At 41.1% G+C, this 14,352-nt stretch overlaps 1 protein-coding gene across 4 annotated transcripts in view; it reads right to left on the bottom strand.

Annotated features, from left to right (window-relative positions):
• The window catches only part of STIM1 (stromal interaction molecule 1), a 217,127-nt gene that overhangs the window by 35,247 nt on the left and 167,528 nt on the right, over window positions 1-14,352 (bottom strand). The gene's annotated exons all lie outside the window — the stretch shown is intronic.

The raw sequence follows: 14,352 nt of genomic DNA, 5'->3' as shown, positions 1-14,352 counted from the left end.
TAACACCTGTCAAAATGCATCAAACTGTACATTTAAAATAGGTGTATCTTCTTTTATATAAATTATAACTCAATAAATTTGATTTTGGTATATTTTTAAACTGTTGTGACCAGGGTTGAGAATCAACTATCCATCCATTCATCTATCCAGCTATTCAACTGACCATTCATAAGTGGACTAGTTAGTGCCAAGCCTGGAGGAAGTTAGTTCCCAATCCAGTGGAAGAGATCAAAAGCTAAACAGCATAAGTGAAGCACAGATTCTGATAAAGAAAAATACATAGAGCACAGAGAAGAAAGGAAATAACTGCCTAGGGGATCAGGTACAGCCTCAGAGAAGATGATGTATTGCAACATAAAGGATTAGTAGAAGCTTATCTGAAATATTTCATGAGTGTGAGGGGAGGAAGGCACTCAATACAGAATGAAGACAGGTGCAAAAGAAAAGATGTGAAATTTGATGTGCGTGAAACAGCAGTCCCCAACCTTTTTGGCATGAGGGACTGGTTTCATGGAAGATGATTTTTCCACAGACCTGGGCAGGGAGATGGTTTCAGGATGAAACTGTTCCACCTAGATCATCAGACATTAGTTAGATTCTCATAAGAAGCATGTAACCTAGATCCCTCACACATGCAGTTCACAATAGGGTTCGCAGTCCTATGAGGATCTAATGCCACTGCTGATCTGACAAAAGGTGGAGTTCAGGCAGTAATGCTCCCTCACCCACCACTCATCTCCTGCTGTGCAGCCCAGTCCCTAACGGGCCATGGACTGATACGGATCCGTGGTCCAGGGGTTGGAGACCCCTGGTCTAGAATATAGAATATATGGCAGGTAGTAGCAGAAGAAAGTTGAAGCCATGTCACAAAGGGTCTTGACTACCATGCTAAGATAGCTACTAGTATTGTCCTGGGATAAGCCTAACTCAGGTTGCTCTGGCCAGTTAGGTGAGGCCCAACCCTTTTCAAGACAGAATCTATAGACTTCTCCTCCTCTCACATCTATTGTGTGCTTAGTATAGAGCACACTGGGCACTTTATACCATTCTCTTATTTGATGCTATTTAGAGTTGCACTGTCCAAGCAGTAGTAGCCAGCAGCCACAGTGGATATTTAAATTTAAATTTATTAAAATTAAATAAATTAAGAATTCAGTTCCTCAATGGCACTAGCCACACTTCAAGTGCCCAATAGCTAGATGTGGCTAATGGCTACCATATTGGACAGCATAAACTATAGAACATTTCCATCACTGTAGAAAGTTCTATTAGACAGCACTGGTAAAGATAATTTAATATAGGCTGGGAGCGGTAGCTTATGCCTGTAATCCCAGCACTTTGAGAGGCCAAGGTGGGAGATCGCTTGAACTCCAGAATTCAAGACCAGCCTGGGCAATACAGTGTGACCCTGTCTCTATTAAATTTTTTTTTTTAATTAGCCAGGTGTGGTGGTGCACACCTAGAGTCCCAGCTACTCAGGAGGCTGAGGTGGGAGGATCACTTGAGCCTGGGAGATTGAGGCTGCAGTGAGCCATGATCATGCCACTGCACTCTAGCCTGGGTGACAGAGTGAGACTGTTGCAAAACAAATTTAAAAAAGATAATTTATGGCCAGGCAGTGGTTCACAATTGTAATCCCAGCACTTTGGGAGGCCAAGGCAGGTGGATCATCTGAGCTCAACATGGCGAAACCTCATCTCTGTTAAAAATACAAAAATTAGCCAGGCATGGTGGCGCATGCCTGTAGTCCCAGCTACTCAGGAGGCTGAGGCAGGAAAATCGCTTGAACTTGGGAAGCAGAGGTTGCAGTGAGCCGAGATCGCATCACTGCACTTCAGCCTGAGTGACAGAGCAAGACTCCATCTCAAAAAAAAAAAAAAAAAGGTAATTTACTATTGAAGTGTTTTGATTCTATATTTATATTTTGGAAATAAGCTAAAAGTAAAGAACACAAGTATATTCTGGATCATCTAGATATATAAGAATACAGGCTCTCAACTTCAGTGCTCATGTTGCATTTGTGTTTATAAGTGTGTTGATGCAAAATAGTTATTACAATGACACAGTTCACCTTTAAACAATGCAGGTTTTAACTGCCTGGGTCCATTTATACATGAATTTTATACATGGATTTTTTTTCAATAAAAGGTATACTGAGTGTGTCTACTTCTCCTGCCTCCCTTCCTACCTTCTCTATCTTTTCTGCTTCTGCCACCCCTGAGACAGCAAAACTAACCTCTCTTCTTCGTCCTCCTCCTCAGCCCACTCAATATGAAGATGAGGATGAAAACCTTTATGATGATCCACTTCCACTTAATAAACTGTAAATATGTTTTCTCTTCCTTATGATTATCTTAATAACATTTCCTTTTCTGTTACTTTGTTGCAAGAATACAGTATATAATGCATATAACATATAAAATATGTGCTAATAGGCTGTTTATGTTATTGGTAAGGCTCTGGTCAACAGTAGGCTATTAATAGTTCAATTTTGAGGGAGTCAAAAGTTACAAGTGGATTTCTGACTATATGGGGGAAAAGGGACAGTCAGCACCCCTAAGCCCGGTGTTGTTAAGGCTCAACTGTATTTCCCTGGAATTTTAGGACATAATGTACTTCATAACAATAAAATATCTCAAATTTAAATTTTAATACAAAAGAACCCAGAGGTCAAACTGATGTTTTTACACAAAATATACATTCATAATTACAATTCAAATTTTTAAGACAAATATTACCCACTAAAAGATATAAACCACCAAGAACTGTCCCAATTGGTGCATCCCCAGAGAGACTAATGTAGTATCACAGGATCACCTATTATGATCTATCTGATAGCACTATAATGAACATGGGTCACTTTTGCCACCAAGCATCCACTTCCCTTTTTGGTGACAACAGTATTCTGAATTTGTATTAACAGAACCACTCCTCCCTTGCTCTCAGCTAATATGCTTCAAGTAAAGCTAAATCAACCTCTAAAAATAGAGTATGTAACCCAAGCTAAACCAATCAATATCTTCCATCTTTCTGCCCATACTGCTTAGTTCAGGGATGAGTACATAACTCAAGTCAAGGCTGAAGAAACTGAATTCTAAAATTTTTGTTTAGCCTATAAGGGATATGCTTGCTCTTCCACTATACTGGTGTCTGGGATAAAATGATCCTGCACTATAATGTTAATAACAACAATAATAATAATAATAGTAATACAAGCCATCTCTTATATAGCTTACTCTATGAGAGTATTGTTCTAAGTACCTCACATATATTAACTCACTAATCTTCATCATTTTCATATGAAGTAGATATCCCATTTTATCCCCATTTTAAGGATGAAGAAACTAAAGCACAGAAAGGTTATATAACTTTCCCAAAGTTACCCAGCTAGGAATTGGGAAAGCCAAGATTTGGTCTAAGGCAGTCTGGCTCCATCATTCATGTTCTAAGCATGTATGTGTGTGTGTGTGTTTGGGGGGAGGTTGTATGATGCTGCTGGAAGCCTTCATACAGAGGAAAAGCTGAGTCAAGATCCAGATGACAGGTCATGCACAGTGACTCACACCTGTCATCCCAGCACTTTGGGAGACTGAGGCGGGAGGATCACTTGAGCTCAGGGGTTTGAGATCAGCCTGGGCAACACAGAGAGACCACATATCTACAAAAATTAAAAAAAATAAATTAGCCAGGTGTGGTGATGCGAGTCTGTGGTCCCAGCTATTCAGGAGGCTGAGGTGGGAGGATGGCTTGAGCCTGGAAGGTCAAGGTTGCAATAAGCTGCGATCATGCCATTGCACTCCAGCTTGGGCAACAGAGTGAGACCCTGTCTCAAAAAAAAAAAAAAAGAAAAAAAAATCCAGCTGATATAATTTAAGCCCTGAGTCAGATCATGCCTGTAGAAATCCCTATTCATAGATATTTCAGTTTTGTGCAACAAGTACATTTTCCCTTTTGCTTGTATCAGATTGAAAGGATTTTCTGTCAAAACAGGAACCAACTCTAACTGAAACAACTGAGTGGTCATTTGCAACATGGCAAATTGCATCATCACCATACATGCAGCACTAGAACTACTGATTCCTCAATATTATAATGTGATGTTTTTAATGAATAGTCATAAAAAGTAGCCTTTTAAAACAATTTTTAGGCCGGGTATGGTGGCTCATGCCTGTAATCCCAGCACTTTGGAAGGCCGAGGTGGGTGGATCACCTGAGATCAGGAGTTCGAGACCAGCCTGACCAACATGGTGAAACCCCTTCTCTACTAAAAGTACAAAAATTAACTGAGCGTGGTGGCGGGCGCCTATAATCCCAGCTACTCAGGAGGCTGAGGTAGGAGAATTGCTTGAACTCAGGAGGTGGAGGTTGCAGTGAGCCAAGATCATGCCATTGCACTCCAGCATGGGCAACAGAACGAGACTCTGTCTCAAAAAAAATAATAATAATAACAATAATAATAATTTTTTATATCTGTATTGTGTTTAAACATACGGAAAGCAAATTTATGTCTATACTTTGTTAAAAGTCAATTATGAAGGAATAGAAGTGACTTAATACAAAATACACAAGGAATACATTCCAGCCCAGTGAAGGTCAAATGAGATCATGAATCAAAGTTTCATGTAGCTTAAATAAAGAAAAATGGTGGGAGAAATGAGTCATCACATGGTACCCAGCAATACAGACATGCTGAACTTAAAAGAGCCTGGAAACAACTGATTTTCAGCCAAAAAGCATAATTTTATTGGATCTGAGGTTTATTTTTACTTAAAGTATAAACCTGTTTTTGTTTACACTTATATACAAATTTTATACAGTGACTTAAACTTTCTTTTATGTTTGTATATACTTAAATAACATTATAATAAAAAGTAATTTAAGTCAGCACTGCTGGTCCAAGATGAATTATTTACCTTAAAAGGAATTTGTACATTCTTCAAGTTTGAAAACTACTGCTGTAAGCAGCAAGAAGCCAAAAAAGTTTTGAAGTTGAATGATATGCTGAGATTCATCACTGTCCTCTCGTAAGATCCGTATCTTTTTTCTTTGAAGAGACAGGTCTTGGTCAGGGGCAGTGGCTCAACACCTGTAATCCCAACACTTTGGGAGGCTGAGGTGGGCAGATGATGAGGTCAGGAGATAGAGACCATCCTGGCCAACATGGTGAAACCCCGTCTCTACTAAAAATACAAAAAAATTAGCTGGGCCTGGTGGTGCGCACCTGTAGTCCCAGCTACTTGGGAGGCTGAGGTAGGAGAATCGCTTGAACCCAGGAGGTGGAGGTTGCAGTGAGCTGAGATCACACCATCACACTCCAGCCTGGGTGACAGAGTAAGACTCCATCTCAAAAAAAAAAAAAAAAAAAAGACAGAGACAGGTCTTGCTCTGCCACCGAGGCTTGAGTGCAGTGGCATGGTCACAACTCACTGCAGCCTTGAACTCCTGGGCTCAAGAGATCCTCCTGCCTCAGCCCCCTGAGTAGCTAAGACTACAGGCATGTACTACTACCATGCCAGGCTAACTCTTTCTTTGTTTTTGTTTTTGTCTTTGTCTTTGTTTTGTTTTGTTTTTTTGAAAAAGAGTCTTGCTCTGTCACCTAGGCTGGAGTGCAGTGGTGTGATCTCAGCTCACTGCAGCCTCTGCCTCCCAGGTTCATGTGATTCTCCTGCCTCACTATCTGGAGTAGCTGGAATTACAGACACATGCCACCACACCCAGCTAATTTCTGTATTTTCAGTACAGATAGGGTTTCACCATGTTATCCAGGTTAGTCTCAGACTCCTGACCTCAAGCGATCCTCCCACCTCAGCCTCACAATTGTGAAGTGCTGGGATTACAGATGTGAGCCACTGTGCCTGGTCAAATTATTTTACTTGTTGTAGAGATAGGGTCTCCCTATGTTGCCAAGGCTGGTCTAGAACTCCTGGTCTCTGGCAATCCTCCAGCCTCAGCCTCCCAAAGTGATAAGATTATAGGCATGAGCCACCAGACCTGGTCTAATTTCCCTTTAATAGGCAGAAAACATTGAAGGCATGGAATATGTCCTATTCATTTTGCTCATCCATTGTTTCTGAACTAAGAGCTTCATATACAGTGGCATCAATAAGAACTACTCTAAATGAGGGGTTCCAAACATGATTTGATATGGGCCTCAAAACAACAACAAAACCTCCTTAGAAAAATATACAGCTCACATGGATAAGTAACTTCTGAAATGCTTGTCAAAAAACAGGCATTTGGTCAGACATGGTGGCTCACGCCTATAATCCCAGCACTTTGGGAGGCTGAGGCAGGAGGATCACGTGAGGCCAGGAATTTGAGATGAACCTAAGCAACACAGCAAGACCCCAACTCTACAAAAGAAAAATGAAAAAATTAGCCAGGCATAACGGCAAATGCCTGTGGTCCCAGCTACTTAGGAGGCTGAAGTGGGAGGATAACTTGAGCCCAGGAGTTCAAGGTTGCAGTGAGCCATGACTGCACCACTGCACTCCAGCCTGGGCAGCAGAACGAGACCCTGTCTCAAAAACAAACAAAACAAAACAAAACAAACAAAATCAGGCATTCCTCTCAGCCCAGCATGGGATGCAAAGCAGATAATCAGAAAGACAACCTGAATAAAATAAAGTTCAAGGCAAAAATGCTCCAATTTCTTAATGTCCTCAAGAAGATGCTGGAGTTCAGAAGGAAAGCTCTGAAGCTGAGTGCCTTTGGGGGAAGATTAGACTATTTGCAGAGGCATGGCAGGTGAGAAGGGAAAGGTGGCAGGGGAAGGAAATGAGGCAGACACAGTGTGTCCAGGAATGCATCCTAGAAGACAAGATACTAGAAGCTTAAGTGAAGGGTGCTTAGTCAGTGCTTGGTTAAATTTCTAATTCCCAGACTAGAATATGTTGGAAGAAAAAGATAAATTAATTTCCAAGACATACCGTTGAGAAAAGAAGGATGACAGAGCTGGGATTAAATTAGTGTTGAGGGGTGGCGCGTGACTGTGATCCCAACTACTTGGGAAGCTAAGGCATGAGAATCACTTGAACCCAGGAGGCAGAGTTTGCAGTGAGCTAAGACCGTGCCACTGCACTCCAGCCTGGCGACAGACTGAGGTTGTCTCAAAAAAAAAAAAAAAGGTAGCTCACACCTGTAATCCCAGTACTTTGGGAGGCCGAGGTGGATGGATCACTTTGAGGTCAGGAGAGTTTGAGACCACCCTGGCCAACATGGTGAAACCCTGTCTCTACTAAAAATACAAAAATTAGCCAGGCATGGTGTCACATGCCTGTAATCCCAGCTACTTGGGAGGCTGAGGTGGAAGGATCACTTGAACCTAGGAGGCGGAGGTTGCAGTGAGCCGAGATCTCACCACTGCACTCCAGCCTGGGCAACAGAGCAAAACTCCGCCTCAAAAAAAAAAAAAAGGTGTTGAGGGATGGACTTGGTGGCTCATGCCTATAATCCCAGCACACAGGGAGGCTGAGACAGGTAGATTGCTTGAGCCCAGGAATTCAAGGCCAACCTGGGAAACAAGACAAAACCCATCTCTAAAAAAAAATACCAAAAAATTAGGCAGGTGTGGTAGTACATGCTATAGTCCTAGCTACTCAGGAGGCTGAGGTGAGAGGATCACTTAAGCCTGGAAGACAGAGGTTGCAGTAAGCCGAGATTGCAACACTGTACTCCAGCCTGGGTGACAGAGCAAGACCTTGACACACACACACACACAAAAAAAAGAAAAAAAAAAAAAAATGCTGAGGGAAGTTAAACGGACTAGAATGTATTATTCCTAAAAATGAATATATATCCTAATGCATTGCAGATGTTATCATTTACTATGGTCTGGAGTGTCAGGTAATGAAGGCATAAGAGAGTGACACACAGATATGAGGCAGACAGACAAGTGCTAGCCTGTAAAGTGCAGAGAACAACATATTCCTGCCACTGCTGCCAAGAGAACTCGACCTCATCCAGCACAAAGGGGCCTTTCTGCCTGGAGTATAGTGGAAAGAAGGCTACTTTTTTATTGCTAGAAGGCCTGAGGCCAGCAGTGCATCAAGGGCCTTTTGTCTACTGGGAGGATGCCTTGATACAAGTCTGGGCATAGAATCTTGGCATGCAGAAACTCCCCTATCAGCACCCTACACCACAGTGGTGACAGGCAGAAGTCACTCTAGACGAGGGTTTCTGAGCCTCTGCACCAATGACATTTGAGATGAGATAATTCTTCATTGTGGAGGCTGTCCTATGCATTGCAGGATGTTTAACGACATAGATGCCAGTAACATGCTGCCAATCATGACAATTAAAAAATGTCTCCAGATATTGTTCAATGTCCCATGGAAGGGAAAAACTGCCCCTAGCTGAGAACCACTGCTCTAAGCACTGCATTAAGTGAGGCACACGGTCTCTAAGGGGGCCAATACACTCCACTGAAGATGGACTCTAGAATAATCAGCTCCTATATAGCTAAGTTGTAGGGGAAAAGGATAATAACTTCAGCATGTCAGACCAAACCTTAAGATGGTTTTGGTTTGTTTGTTGTTGTTGTTGTTTTTATCTGTATATATCATTCTGTTACCTAGGCAGATGCCCTATCTAGGTAGCGTTTGGCAGTATGGTGTCCACCTGGAGTCACTATAGTCTGAACAAAACGAGCCAGGATGAGCTGCATCCTCTATAACATCTGTATCTCAGATAGCAACCCTGAGTTCCAGCATGAAGATCTCATTCAAAAGACCAGCTGATATATCAGGGCTTCCTGTCCACAAGGTTCAAGCACCTAAAAGTTAAAAGTCTTGTTCTGTTTTCTCATTCCAAAAGAGAAAATGGGAAGAATCCCTGGGCCAGAGTGAGGAAGAAGGCAACAGCAAGTACAGAGAGCTGTGGCTATCAGTGACAGGCTGCAGAATTTGGCAAAGAGAGCTTACTACAGATACAGACTCCAAATGACTCATATGTCCAAATCCCAGTAGGACATGCAAGCGAGAGCCAATGTCCTAACGTCATAAGTCTCCCATTCCCTGAGCCTGTCCATGTGGCCCCTAGCCAGATCAAAGACTACATCTCTGGGCAAAATGACAAACAATGCTACACCCAATCAGAGAAGGCTAACCCCTGGAGTTCTACACAACAAACCATCCTTCATAAGAGAGACATACAGGGTCACTTAACTCTAATCTTTTTTTTTTTTTTTTTTTGAGATGTACTCTCACTATGTCGCCAGACTGGAGTGCAATGGTACAATCTCAGCTCACTGCAACCTCTGCCTCCCAGGTTCAAGCAATTCTCCTGCCTCAGCCTCCCGAGTAGCTGGGATTACAGGCAAGTGCCACCATGTCTAGCTAATTTTTGTATTTTTAGTAGAAACAACGTTTCACCATGTTGGCCAGGATGGTCTCGATCTCCCGACCTCGTGATCCGCCCACTTCGGCCTCCCAAAGTGCTGGGATTACAGGCATGAGCCACCAGGCCTGGCCATCTCCAATCTTTTTAATGACATAATCTACCTGTAAAAAAGCTTTGTACACACATTGCCAATATATGTATATGTGTTTATAAATTAGATTCATTTACTAACATTAGATAGACTGTAAAACATACATAAAAATTAAACAATGAGTTAAAAATAAGTACAATATAATTACAACCTCTAGTATCTTCTTCAAATGAACAAATGATGGCAATCTGTGGGTCCTGGATCACTTCTTGTCCATCTTATCAGTATTTATGTTTTCTCACTAAAAGTATCACTTACCCCCACAGACTTCTTATGGAGGTAAAGGGGGAAGGTATAAAAAAATTAAAAAGTACTTATGACACATATCCACAAAGAATCCCAGAAACTGATGTCCAGTTAGCATCTTGGGTAGCAAAGATATTCTCTGGTCTCCACCCTATGTTTTATAGATAGGAACGGACCTTTTATGTTTGAGAACAATTTTCATGTAAAAATCAATAAAACCTCCTGTTTTATTCTGAGGTAGCTACAAAAACTAAAGTTATTAAAGACTGCCAAACCACTGGCATTTTAGAACACTGATTTTTTATTTTAGGATATATTACAAAAAACACTAATTTGAACCTGGAAGACCTTGCCTATCCTATCTGCCATGAACTAGCTTGTGTAAATCACTTAACCATTATAAACCTCAATTTCCCCTTCTGTAAAGTATTCATTTTGCTATTCAACAAGCATTTATTTCATTCTATTCTGAGACCACGCACTGGGAATAGAGCAATGATCAAGAGGGAGATCCCTACTCCCATGTAGCTTACAATTTAGCAATATCTGTCTCCCAGAGTTGTTGAATTAAGTGAGTTAATGTGTTTGAAGATGCCTAGGATTTAATACAAACTCAGTAGTAATTTTTTCTTCATATGTACCTTCATTCAAAAAGGGGTAAATATTAAGGACTGGTCAGAATCTGGATGGACAGAGATGCAGATCTGCCAGAAGAAAGAATCATGAACAAAGACAAAGAGCTGTAAGATATGAAGCATGCTCAGAGAACACTGACTCTAGTTTGTCTGGAGTTCAAGAGTTATATATACGGTCAAGGAGAATGAGGTATTGCTGACACCAAATGACAAAGGTCCTTGAAAACAAGTGGTCTCAAACGCCAAAATAATATATTCATTAGGGGGAAAAAACGTTTATTGAGCAGCTACTACTTGCCAGGCACCACTCTAGAAGGTAAAGATACAACAACACACAAAACAGAGTCACAGATCCCACGGTGCTTATATTCTGGTGGAGAGAGACAATGTAAAACACTATAAACAAATAATTATATGTCAGGTGGTGAAAAGTATAATGAAAAACAATTAAGCCATAAGGGGTTAAGGGGATAAAAAATAGTCCTATATTGTATGAGGTCAGATCAGGGAAGGCCTCTCCGATGAAGTGATATTTGAGCAGAAAATGAAATAAAAGGTGCGACCCATGTGGACATTTAGGGGAAGGGCATACCAGGCAGAAGGAACAGTATTACTCCCTAGCACTTGAGCTATAGCAATACATCCAGGGATGTGCCAAGGCAAACACTTGGCCTTGGCCAATCTTTTCTCTTGCCAGGAAAGGAATAAGTAATAGTAAATTGATTCCTGAATCAGTATCTTTTCCCATAGTGGACCTGTGGTGCCTCCAGAGGAAGCCCTCATCTACTTTTGTGGTTTCAAATCCACATCTCAAGAGAATGAGGTCTGGCAGGAAGGTTGCCAGTACTTTCTTTGCCCCTGCTTCACACAGCTGTTAGTTGGTCACTTAGCCTTTAGTCAGCCAGTCAGATATAGCACAGTGGTTAAGAATGTGAGCTTTGGCCAAGCACGGTGGCTCACACCTATAATCCTAATACTTTGGGAGGCCAAGGCAGGAGGATCATTTGAGGCTAGGAGTTCAAGACCAGCCTGGGCAACAAAGTGAGACCTCGTCTTTACAAAAAAAAAAAACAAAATTAGCTGTGTGTGATGGCACGCACCTGTAGTCCCAGCTACTTGGGAGGTTGAGGTGGGAGGATCACCTGGAGTTGAGGCTAGAATGAGCCAAGATTGTGCCACTGTACTCCACCCTAAGTGATAGAGAAGATCCCATCTCAAAAAACAAAAAAAAAGAAAGTGAACTTTGAAACCAGGTGTCTTGATTTGAATTTGCAATTTGCCACTTACTAGATGTAAGACCATGGGCAAATTACTTAATCTTTTGTGCCTCATTTTTTTCACCACCAAAATGATGAAAATCAGAGTTTTCACATCACAAAAATGTAGTGAAGGGAAGCTCCTAGCATACTGTAATTGTAAAAAAAATTATCTATGATTATTATCACCATTCATTTATTCATTCATTCACTAAGCTTGTATTGGCTTCTACTCTAGCAGGTAAAGGATGAGTTAACCAGCACAGAGGTGAATCTGCATGAACTCCATCCTCAAGGGCTCTCTTCTAGAGAGGGGAATATACAAGGAAACAAATGAATATAATATAGTGTGATAAATGCTAGGTCACAGGGATATATAAGGTAATGTGGTAGCACATAGAAAGGAGTGACTGACAGAATCAGAAAAGGCATCACAAAACCCAGCTTCTTATTTGTCTACTCTGGATAACAGCACTCCAAGGCAGCTATGAAATCCTTCCAAAGTGGCCCTTCCTAAAGATAGTGTGTGACCTGGAACTGTGAATTGTCTCTTTAAGTAGCTTCCTTCGGGTTCCCACTAGCACTTATCTGGAACTACAGTGAGGTAGAGGTCTTCATTTTCTAATCTGATGTCATTATCAAACCCTGAGCCATTGCTGCAAAAATAATCTGGCCGAGGCTTCATGTGATACGCTCACTAGGCTACTAGGCAAAAACCAGGTCTCCCAGGGCCTAACAGGACATGCTATTAAAGACCACCTATAGAGCAGCTACAAGGTTAGTAGAGCCAGGTTAGAGAAGTCTGACAGCATGGCTGCAGAGTAGTAAGAGAACCTAGGAGCTCTGAAATGCTGGGTAGGCCAAACAACTTATCTAAGATCACACAATCAAACAGCCAAGGACACATTTTTGTGTGCTGCATTCCTACTCTGGGCCAGGCCCTGTGCTAAGTATTAAGAGATAAAATCATATAAAATGCTGCACTCCAGCAGTCTGATGGGAAAACAGACAGTGGAACAGATCTTTGCATTTAGTGTGCTAATGGCTGTGAAGAGATAGGGGCTGTGGGAACACAGAAGAAGATACCTAACTTAGCCTGCGGTTTTCAGGGAAGATGTCTTTTTGTTTGTTTGTTTGTTTGTTTTTTGTTTTATTTATTTATTATTATTATTATACTTTAAGTTCTAGGGAGGAAGATGTCTTAAAGAAATGATCAACTGAGTTTCAAACAGATCAACAAAGGAGAAAGATGAACAGAGAAAACAGCATATATGAAAGCACCATGGGATGAAAAAGAATAACATTTCCTAAGAGATGCCAATATAGCATTGCACTTCCAGAGGAGATGTGGTGTGGAATGATGGAAAACAAGTAGATCAGAGAAATAAGCATGGACCTTGTATGCTCAACTCATCTAGCACAATGCCTGGTATATAGAAGGTACTCAGTAAATTTTTAACACAGAAATGTTTACATAAATTATAGGAGAAAAACACTACCTTCTGGGGCCAATACCACAAAGGTAGATAAGGAATAACAGACAACTACAGCATTAAAATATAAATAAACTCTCAAGATATAAAATATAATCAGGGCCGGGCACAGTGGCTTACACCTGTAATCCCAGCACTTTGGGAGGTCGAGGCAGGCAGATCATATGAGGTCAGGAGTTCAAGACCAGCCTGGCCAACATGATGAAACCCTATCTCTACTAAAAATACAAAAAATTAGCTGGGCTTCATGGTGTGTACCTGTAGTCCCAGCTACTCGAGAGCCTGAGGCAGGAGAATCACTTGAACCTGGGAGGCAGAGGTTGCAGTGAGCCAAGATCATGCCACTGCACTCCAGTCTGGGCAAGAGAGTGAGACTCCATCGAAAAATACAATACAATAAAATAAAATATCATCAGATTTTTATTTATGTGTACATATTACTCTTTTCTCCCAGATAAGGTAATTCATTTTGAGATTACAGATGGACATTTAATTTCAATGCATCTGACTAACATCTCACAGATAAACATGAAAAAAAAAATCATTGAGATTTTCTTTCTTTTTTTTAGAGATAGGGTTTCGTTCTGTCACCCAGGCTGAAGTACAGTGGCATGATCATAGCTCACTGTAGCCTCAACCTCTGGGGCTTAAGTGATCCTCCCACCTCAGCCTCCCAAAGGGCTGGAATTGCAGGCATGAGTCACCACGCAGAGCCAACATTTTCTATAATATTTTTTTCACCAGAAATTACTAAGCTTTTGGTATCTTATTTTGTTGAATCTCAAATGAGACAGCAGTTGTGATGTAAGCTTATTGCTACTCCTACACAAACTGAAGGGTTATCTGACCAATAGGAAAGCCAGTATTTATTCTTTCAAATTAACATATGATTACAATTTATTGCTATACAGGTATTTACTTGTAACATTTTTAACAGTATCTTTATTTCTCCAGCTTCCATTTAAGAATATTTCTTACACCCAGAAATCTAATGTCCTAAACTTGTTTGTTTCATATATGGGGGAAAAATGGGAAACCACTGAAAAATATAAGCAGAGACCTCATCAGATCTGGAACTAAGTGAAAGATACATAGCAGCAGAGCTAGGCTGGGCCAAGAATAACAGTATATGAAGAACAACAGCCCAAGCAAAAGATGATTCAGCTGACACTTCTGTTTCAGGGTAAGCTGAAGTACCAGAGATGGAATTTACCCTCCCTCCTGAATTAAAA

The sequence above is a fragment of the Papio anubis genome, chromosome 12 (genome assembly GCF_008728515.1).
Source record: "Papio anubis isolate 15944 chromosome 12, Panubis1.0, whole genome shotgun sequence".
NCBI classification, from domain to species: domain Eukaryota; kingdom Metazoa; phylum Chordata; class Mammalia; order Primates; family Cercopithecidae; genus Papio; species Papio anubis.
Note: the sequence above shows the minus strand (reverse complement) of the source record. Positions and strands in the feature narration are given on the sequence as shown.